Here is a 9,843-nt window from a genome sequence, read left to right on the forward strand (position 1 = left end):
ACTCCTCCTACACTATGTATCTGAATAAAAGTCCTTGCATCCAGAATAGCTATAAAAATTAAAGATTAGATAAAGTGCCTGGTCCAGGGCCTGTTTGAACCCATGTTGGTTATTCTATTTCTCCCTGATGAAAAGAAAAATTACACTTCATCTTTGTGTGAATAACTTTAGGAATAATCCACCTAAAATATTTTTCTTTTCTAGAAATTTTGCATCTACACGAGGTGATAGATGTTCACTAAAAATATTATGGTAATCATTTCATCATGTATGTAAGTCAAATCATTATGTTGTACACCTTAAACTTATACAGTGCTGTATTCAATTATATCTCAATAAAATTGGAAGGAAAAAAAGAAAGAAAGAAATTGTGGAGAGAAAGAGGCCCTGTCCCTCAATATCCTGTGATTAGATGTCACCACTGGTATACAATTTCTACAGGTTGTGGCCTTCTGTGTAACTGTTCCTCAAACACTAAGTGAATTTGGCCAGTTCTGGGGCCCTAGAACTTTGAATACTTTGGAGCTTCAAAGTAGCCATTATGTAGGTATCCACTTATGACCAAGTGTGGATATAAGTGGTATGAAAGTGAAAGTCGTTCAGTCATGTCCAACTCTTTGTGACCTCACAGACTGTAGCCCACCAGGCACCCCTGTTCATGAGATTTTCCAGGCAAGAATACTGGAGTGGGTTGCCATTTCCTCCTCCAGGAAATAAAAGGAGGGTAAGCTATAAAAGGGGCTTCCCTGATGGCTCAAGTGATAAGAAAAAAAAAATCTGCCTGCAGTGCAGGAGACACAGGAGATGCGGTTGGATCCTTGGGTCCCTGGAGGAGGAAATGGCAACCCACTGCAGTAGTCTTGCTTGGAGAATTCCATGGACAGAGAAGCCCATCCCATGGGGTTGCAAAGAGTTGAACATGACTCAGTGCGTGTGCACACTTGAGCTACAAAAAGACAGAAAGAAATGAATTAACTCACCTATCTCTCTAACTTTTGTACAGAATTTATTTTTGGTGTTAAAAGTGGAGCACAGTTTAGCTCTGACGGTGCATTCAGGCCACTGAATAAATTATAAAAATATGTATCTAGTGATGGTTTATTCTAACAAAGTGAAGGGGGAAAGCCAAATACGCTTATAGAAACACTGACTCTCCCAACAACTATCTTTTATTCAACTCCACAGTTTTTAATGGTTAATTTTTGTATCACATGTCTAATTGTTAGCAGAACATGATGAAAAATGTTTAACATTTAGTGTTTTTCTGATTATAAAAGTAATACATGCTCATGACAATTTGCAACATAAAGAGAAACACAAAGAAAAACCAACTTAGTCAATAATTTTACTTTTCCTTCTAGCCTTTTGTGTGCATGTATATATTTACTTTATAAAACTTGTATTAGATAGTGTATACACTGTTAGCATCCCTCTTTGCTTAACACTCTCTCTAATGTCTATTTCCCCAATCTTAATAAGTCTTCAAAAACATTTTCAGTGGTCATATGTTATATAATATGTACAAGCCACAATTTATTTGTAATTTACTCCTTCTTTCAAGAATAATTATTGAGTATTTACTTTATATTAGACACTATGCTAGGCATAAGATTTAAGTGATGAACAGTGACTATAAAAATAAGGTTTTGATGAACATCTTTGTAAATAGGTCTTTAATGGCATCTTTCATTCTTAGACTGAATTCCTAGGATTATGAAAACATAACTTCAAAAACCAATTTTCCAGCTTCAAAGGCAAACTTAAGGAATAAAATTCTGAACTGTAAAATATTAACTTTTTGGAAAATTACCAACAACAGAATTAATATTTATTTTATGCAATGTGTGAACTTACCCAGAAGATGCTTTCTTGTTAGTGTCTGTGAAACATCAAGGGTATTTGAAGTGTATTGACTTTGGCTTTTCCCTCTAATTCTTTGCAGGATTTGCAGGTTTTCTCAACAGTGTGAGATTGTTTGAAGTATATGCAAATTGCCCTACTTCCTCCTCTCAGAGTTAAAATGTTAACTATTTTATTTCCAGCTTTCCTCTTGTAAACATAAGGCTTTTCCGCATTTCTTTCTTTTGCCTTCCGGTGTGAAACATTTTGTATCTTTACACTTTTTAACCTGAAGGCAGATTTCTTTTTCCTAACCCCAAGTTATAACATAAACATTCCTATAAGACACTAGATTTAACATATTTTATAGTTAATTTTGGCCAAGAAATATCATGTAAGTTAACCAATGTATTTAGGGAACTTCATGAGAGATTATTAAGGGTAATACTCCCCCAAACACACACACACCCTACTATTCTTTGATGATTACATGTTCGTACATAAGGATGAAACGTATGAAATTGCCACTTGTGGATTAAAAATGGTCAACCAACTTCATATAGTTCTGTTTGTATAAATATTTCATTAACTAGTTTATTATAGTCAACTTTCTCCAAATAGTGAACTTTCTGATTATCATACTAAGGATAGCCTTTATTATTATACAAGATTGTGTTTGCTTTGATTTTCATAAATGTTGGAATCCAGTCAGGAGAGTGCCATAAAATGTTTGTTTATTATTGCAGAGACAGTAGAGGGAGCCTGGAGCCAAAACACTGTTATTTTAGGTCTCATGTAAATGATGATTATCTTCCAATTCTTCATGTGTGGATGAATTTAAATATGAGTAAATATGTGAAATAACAATCTTTTCTTTTTTAAAGGCTGGTTGTACTTAATCACTTTAATAAGATGGGAAGGGGAAGACTGGCCATCAGTTCAGGCTAGACTCCATCAGAGTGGATCCAACCTGAATCCCACTGCTCTCTGCTCTTCTCTGAGTCACTCTGGAGACAGCACACGGCCACAGTGACAAATCTGTGCTCCACAGATTTCCCTCCTTCAACCCCTAATGTGAATCATCCCATTACCATGGGCATTATATTCTGATTCTTCTTCTTCTTCCTTTTTTAATTTTGGCTGAGCTGCAAGACATGTAGGATCTTAGTTCCTAGATCAGGGATTAAAACCCTGCCCTTTGAAGTGAAAGCATGGAGTCCTAACCACTGGACCCCCAGGGAAGTCTCTCCTGACTCTTCTTTAGTCCATCAGAATTTCCAAATGCGTTACCATCTCAAATTGTTTGTATTAATTTAAGGTGTTTGTTTCCTCCAGACATATAAGGAGGCACTTTGATCCTGTTTTCAACTTACATCCTTCTAGGAAGGTTTGTAATAAATGACCAATCCTTTCACAGAACAGGAAACTTCATTAGCCTTAAAGACATTGTCTCTTGCTGACCTCTCCTCAACTATCTTTATCCTGAATCAAATCTTTTGTTAATTCCACCCCCTACCCTGGTGTTACAGAAGGGTCCCCAAGGTAATTGGTGGTGACATCATTATTCTTCACTGTAGGTAGTCTACAGTGGGCTCCAAGTCCCTGGGGTAAGATGAGTCCCTAAATCTAGAGGTAAGAGGAAGACCCTCTCTATTGTAAAACCTTATGGGAATCTACAGAACTTAGAACCAATTTGCTGTGGCAGGGTTTCATATACTGGTGTTAGGCGAAATTCTTTTGATGTGTTAATAACATCCAGAGAAAAAAGCATTCTCTGGGTAATTAGTTTAATGAGATGGTGGGTTTTTTTGGTTTTTATTTTGTTTTTTTTGCTTTTTTTTTTTTTTTGCATAAGGTAGGAAGTCTCGGATGGAGATTTTATCAGTCTAATATACTCTGTCAGTCTCTCAGAGGGAAATTTCAAATGTATAGTCTTTTTCAAATTTTTTTAACAGGAAATTTCACTTATTTTCTTAGCATCATTTGAGAATTCTTAGAATATTAGATAATTCCTTTGTGATCTGGAAAATAGCTCCAAGTTAGAAAAAAAATGCCTTGTCCCTCCCCAGCTTAATTAAGAGGCATCTAGCCTAAAATTCTAATGGAAAAAGCAAACAAATCTGTGAATTTTAACCAACTATATGTCAAGAGAAAGGGTGATATGGTAAAAACTAAATAAAAGTAGAAGAACTTGTCATTAAAGTTGGAAAAGCAAATGTTGGAAAAAATATCTCATTATGGTATAACCCTGTCTTTTCAAACTACTTCTTTTCTCTCATTTAATAAGCAAGTTTAAGGCAAATAGCCTTAAAACAAACTAAAATGAATAAAAAGCAAAATACTTGGTCCTCGAAAGTGCCCTCTTTCCCTCTCCTCTGTGTGATTCTCTTTACCCACTGGCATCCACCTTCTAATTTTCAGCCATTGCCTAGTGTTGCTCAAACTGCTCTAGCAAATGGTGCCACATTCAAGGGGGGACTTTCTGGTTCCTGCCTTACTAGAGCAGAGGCTGCACTTGACACAGTCACTTCTCATCCCTTTTTTGAAACAATAGTACTTTCGCTCTCATAGACTTCTTTCTCCTAGTTCTCCTAATCCATGGACTTCTTTGTATTTCTACCAGTGTGGATCCTCTAAAACCCTTGATATGCCCCAAGATCCTGCCCCCATCCCACTCCACATCCTCTCCCTGGGGAACCTCATCCACATTAATGGTCCTACCACCTACACGCTGACTAGCCCTAAACTTTCCACTGGGCTTGAGGCTCGTGTAATCTAACTTTGTGCTGGACAGACGCATCTAAATACCCTACAGGCATTTCAAAGTCTGTCTATACCTGAACTTATCGATTTTTCCTCTGTCCTAAATGTCACTGAGTAACCATGACCTTCATGTCATTCAATCCAACAGGAATTTTTCATTTCATCTTATTTGACCTTTCAGCCATATTTGACACTATTGATATTCCCTCATTCACCAGATACCTCTTGGTTTCTGTGGGTCTACTCCTTGTTGCTGTGACCCTATACCTTCCTGGTTTTTATCCTATCTCTCCAGGTACCACTTTTTTTTTCCTTTTTCTTTTCTTTTTGACCACTTTTATTTCTCTACCTGAAATTTAAATATTAGAGTTACTCCAGATTCATTTCTGGGCTCTTGCATCAGCGAGTGGTCTATTGCTGCATAACTTCAAAATTTAGTGATGTAAACCTAAAAAATATTTTATTTGTTCATGATTCTATAGGTGAGCAAATTGAGAGGCTTGGCTGAGGGGTTCTGCTGTTCTTGGCTGTGGTCACTCATGCAGTGATAGTCACGTGAGAGCAAACTCAGGCCTGGCTGATCTAATATGAACTTATGTGCATGTGTGTTGGTTAGCAATGGCTATTGGCTGAGCCTCCTTCTCATCATTTATCCTCAAGAAGGCTTAATCTAGACTTCCTAACATGGCAGCTTCAAGGGCAAAAGTGGAAGCTGCAAGGCCTCTTGATATCTAGATTCTGATTCTCCCAACATTACATTTCTTGTTTCCTGTTGGTTCAAGGAAGTCACAAGGCTGGTTCAGGCTTTAGAGATCTGGAAAAATAAATTCCACCTCTTAATGGGAGGCAACATCACATAAAGTCATGCAAACCCAGATGAGAGGAATATGCACCCCCCCCTTTTTTTTTATAACAATATACTCCAATCTCCTTCTTACTCTGTATTACAGTCTCTGTATTCATTTCCTAACAGAGCTCATCCATTCATTTGGCTCATTGCCCATGGATATCACCATCAACACCCTAATATGTACGTCCTTCTCAGACCTTACCTCTAAACTGGTATAGCATATGCCTCCTTGATCTCTTCACTTGATATATCAATGATACTTCAAGCTCAGTAGCACTAAAAATATAGTAATAATTTTCCTCCAGAAATGTTTTCCTACTTCAGTGCTTCCTATCTTAGTGAGTATAGCCATTAACAAGGGGACTTCCTTGGTAGTCCAGTGGTTAAGAATCTGCTTGTCAGTGCAAGGGACATAAGTTTGATCCCTGGTCTGGGAAAATACCACATGCCAAGGAGCAACTAAGCCTGTGTGCCACAACTACTGAGCCCATGCTCTAGAGCCCACATGCTGCAACTGTTGGGCTTGCTTGCCATAGCTTCTGAAAGCCCATGCTCCCAGAGCCCGTGCTCTGCAACAAGAGAAGACCTCTCAATGCAATTAGACAGTAGCCCATGTGTAGCAATGAAGATCTAGTACAGCCAAAAATAAATACATAAATAAAAATTTTACCCATTTAAAAAAAACATTAGCAAGAGGCCTGGACAAATCTTTTTCATTCCCCATTTCTATTCCGTAACCAAGTTAAGTCACGTCATTTTGAATATCTCTTCACACCATGTACTTTTCTCCAGGTCCACTTCTACCACTTTAGACCACACTTTAGACCAAGCTGCCACTACCCTTTACTTGAATCTGGTCTTAGACAGTATGACATGGCAGGAGCTAAAATCTACATAAAAATGGATTGCTACACAGTCTAGTAGTGCATTGTGATTACATTTCCTTTCCTGAACAGTCTAGTTTCTTTTTATTCTGTTGTTCATTATCTGCCTGTATCACATCTTTGAATTCTCAAAACTACTTGCTTGGTTAAATCCATAACCCTGGTTAAATCCAGTTCTCTACCTTCTTCCTGCCGGTATCAGCCCAGCAGACTGTGGCTAATGGAAAACACATGACTAGTTTCATTTTAAATTCATTATGGTTAACCTCAAGGGGGTCCTGAGTGTTGCCCTTACCATCATGCCACATGCCACATGTCCTCTGTTCTCCTCTCCTGCACCAGTGGTCTTCAAACTGTGGTTGCTTTCAAGAGGAAAACAGTTAAGGGAATTGGCTCCTGGATCCTTAACATCTGTCTGGACTCTTTCCCAAAATGTTTCTGCTTCTCCTCTCACTTTACAAAAAAAAGGCATACCCCTCACCCATCTTAAATCTCAGAAGTGACTGCCATGCTGTACAAGCCTTCTGGACCAAGTCAAAAGGGCAGTTGCTTTTTGTGATGGATCAAGTCCTCCTGAACATGGACTGTCTGTCTACCTCTGTTCTAAGTATATTCGGTTAAAGTGAAACCAACATTAGAAATGGGGTGTTCAGCCACACTGAAATGGTTTCAGTTGTGATACATCATAGAGTGGGGGTGGTGTAAGTGATGACAGGTTTTGACCTAGTCTCCTCCACCCCCGGACTATTGTCAAGGTCACAAAGCATTCTTGGGGGGACTCCAGGAGAACAAAGAGGATTGGTGAAAAATACTGGATGCTAAAAATGGCTTTTAAAATGTATTTAATATTGGCAAATCTTTTTAGCTATTCTCAGTATTCATCCTTAGGGCCATGCCATTAGCTAGAAAGAAAAGAATCTGAACAGCAAATCAGTGTAAGTTAATAATGCTGATTCTTTACAGTGTAACTGGAATGATTTCTGGGACTACTAATTTTTAATAGATGCATTAGATAAAGGCTACAGATGAAACTTTTATGTGATTTCCTTCAGATTGGGTGAACATTATTAAATAATGTAGTTAGTATCTATTTTATTAAATCATATCATGAAATATTGATTTCAGTTACAGTTAATCCTCATCTTCTAAAATGTTAAATATTGTCTGCTGCTGCTGCTGCTGCTAAGTCGCTTCAGTCATGTCTGACTCTGTGCGACCCCACAGACAGCAGCCCACCAGGCTCCCCCATCCCTGGGATTCTCCAGGCAAGACCACTGGAGTAGGCTGCAATTTGTCTACCTCCTATTAAAATAATGGTTGCTGGATTCAAATTTTTTTTCTAGCTGGGTATGCATTTCAATTTCATTAAACAAATAGGAAAAATGTAATTATGAAGTCTAAGGAAGTGGGGTTATTTCTAATTTTTATTTGAAATTTTTATTAAATTATTCTCAAAGGCAGAATGTTAGAGATCAATATATAAATATAGATGCTATTATTTAAATAAACAATAATAAGACTAGTTACCAATGGCAATTAGAAGTGATTAATAGCAGGCTAATTAAATAATATGTAGAAAAATGTAACAATATTTTAATAGTTCTTTTCCTTTGATATAGCACTTTATCTTTTTTAAAAACTCTATATTGGATATTTAAATTGTATAGGCTATGTTATTGTATATTCTTAAGATCTATAAATATATTTTAAAAGGAGAACATAAATACAAAGTACTAATTAAACAGATATTATCTGTTTTTAATGAACAGTAACAATGACATGTTTTCTTCTGTCTCATGATATAGTAGGTTATTTTTAATCTCCCTGTTTTCTTTTCCAGTAACATTTCTCTGAACTTCCTGTGGCCTTTAAGACATCCATTTTTTCTTTTATGTAGTGGTAAACCTGGATATAGTCAAATGTAAATTCATTCTGACTTGCAGCTCAGCTATTATCAAGTCCACATTATATATATTTATAGGCTGAATAGGATTTGCCAAGATTTACATTTGCACTCTCTGCTGAACCTACAGACAGGTGAGCAAACTCTAGTGTTTATGTGGACAAGATAGCAACAATCGTTTGTTTTGTGTTTTCTACAGTTTTATTAAAATCATAGAAATCAAGAAAATGATTTGAAACTCCATTTTCAAATGCAAATACCTAAGAGTGGATAAACTCTTTTTTTTTATTGCTATTATTTGACTCCTTTCTGTATAGTGTAGAAAGCATGATCACAGGTAAGATTTGACAGAATGGACTCAACATGGTAAGCGGCTGATTGGGCTGATTAATGTCTCCCTAAAAGTCATGTCCACCTGGACCTGTGACTGAGACCTTATTTGAAAATAGGGTCAAGTTAAAAAGAGGTCATACTGGGGGTGGTGGTCCTCAATCCAATATGGCTAGTGTTCTTTTTAAATTTTTTTTTGACTTTTTAATACTGTCTACAAGAGATTATTTATTTAAAAAAGTATTCTATTTCTTTTGGCTGCACTCCACAGCATGTAAAATCTAAGATTGAACCTGGTCCCCCTGCACAGGAAGTTCAGCATTTTAACCATTGGACCACTAGGAAAGTCTCTGTGACTGGTGTTCTTATAAGAAGGAAATTTGCACATAGACACAGAGAGAGAGAGAGAGAGGGAAGATGGCCATGGGGAGATGCAGGCAGAAACTGGAATGATGAAGCTACAAGCCAAGGAATGCCAAGGGTCACGAGAGCCACCAGAAACTGAGTGAGGCATAAAACAGATTCGTCCCTAGAACCTCAGAGGCAGCATGGTCCTGCTGACACCTCGATTTCAGACTTTTAGTCTCCAGAACCATGAAGAATGATTTTTTGCTTGTTTGTTTTAAACCACCTGGTTTGTGGGACATTGTTATTGCAGCCCTAGCAACATAATAGAGGCTAGCATACTTGTTCTCAAATTTCCCCACAGGACATTTTAGTTCCAACCTACGAATCAGTAAATGGTACTCTACTCAGTTCCACAGAGCCATAAAGGGAATGATATAATAACGCGTGATGGCCGTGTGGTATGCCCAAACTAATTCTGTGCTCACTGTTTTCCACTGAACATTGGAGTCTTTGGGAGACAACAGAACTGTTTGATTAATTCAGAGGGATTTCTCTGTCTAATCCCAGACTCATGGGCTTCAGTCTCCGTATGTCTCTCCCATCTCCTCCTCTGCCCTGTCCAATCCCAGACTCCTTTCTGCATACTGTACAGCATGCTCTGCTTTGGCTATTTCCCTCCCTAGTCTAGTTGTATGTGTCTTTCCTTCTATCATTAAAAGAACCCAGCCACTTAGCCCCTTGTTTCAGTGGTATCCGGGTCAATGCCAGTGATATTGCAGTTGTTCCCATCTTCAGGATCTGAACTTTCAAAAACATTGTCAGAATATTCACAACATTAAAAATTACTGGGCAAGGAGAGGGTGGGACAAATTGAGAAAGTAGCACTGACATGTATACACTGCTGCTAAGTCACTTCAATTGTGTCC

The sequence above is a fragment of the Bos taurus genome, chromosome 2 (assembly GCF_002263795.3).
Source record: "Bos taurus isolate L1 Dominette 01449 registration number 42190680 breed Hereford chromosome 2, ARS-UCD2.0, whole genome shotgun sequence".
Lineage (NCBI taxonomy): Eukaryota > Metazoa > Chordata > Mammalia > Artiodactyla > Bovidae > Bos > Bos taurus.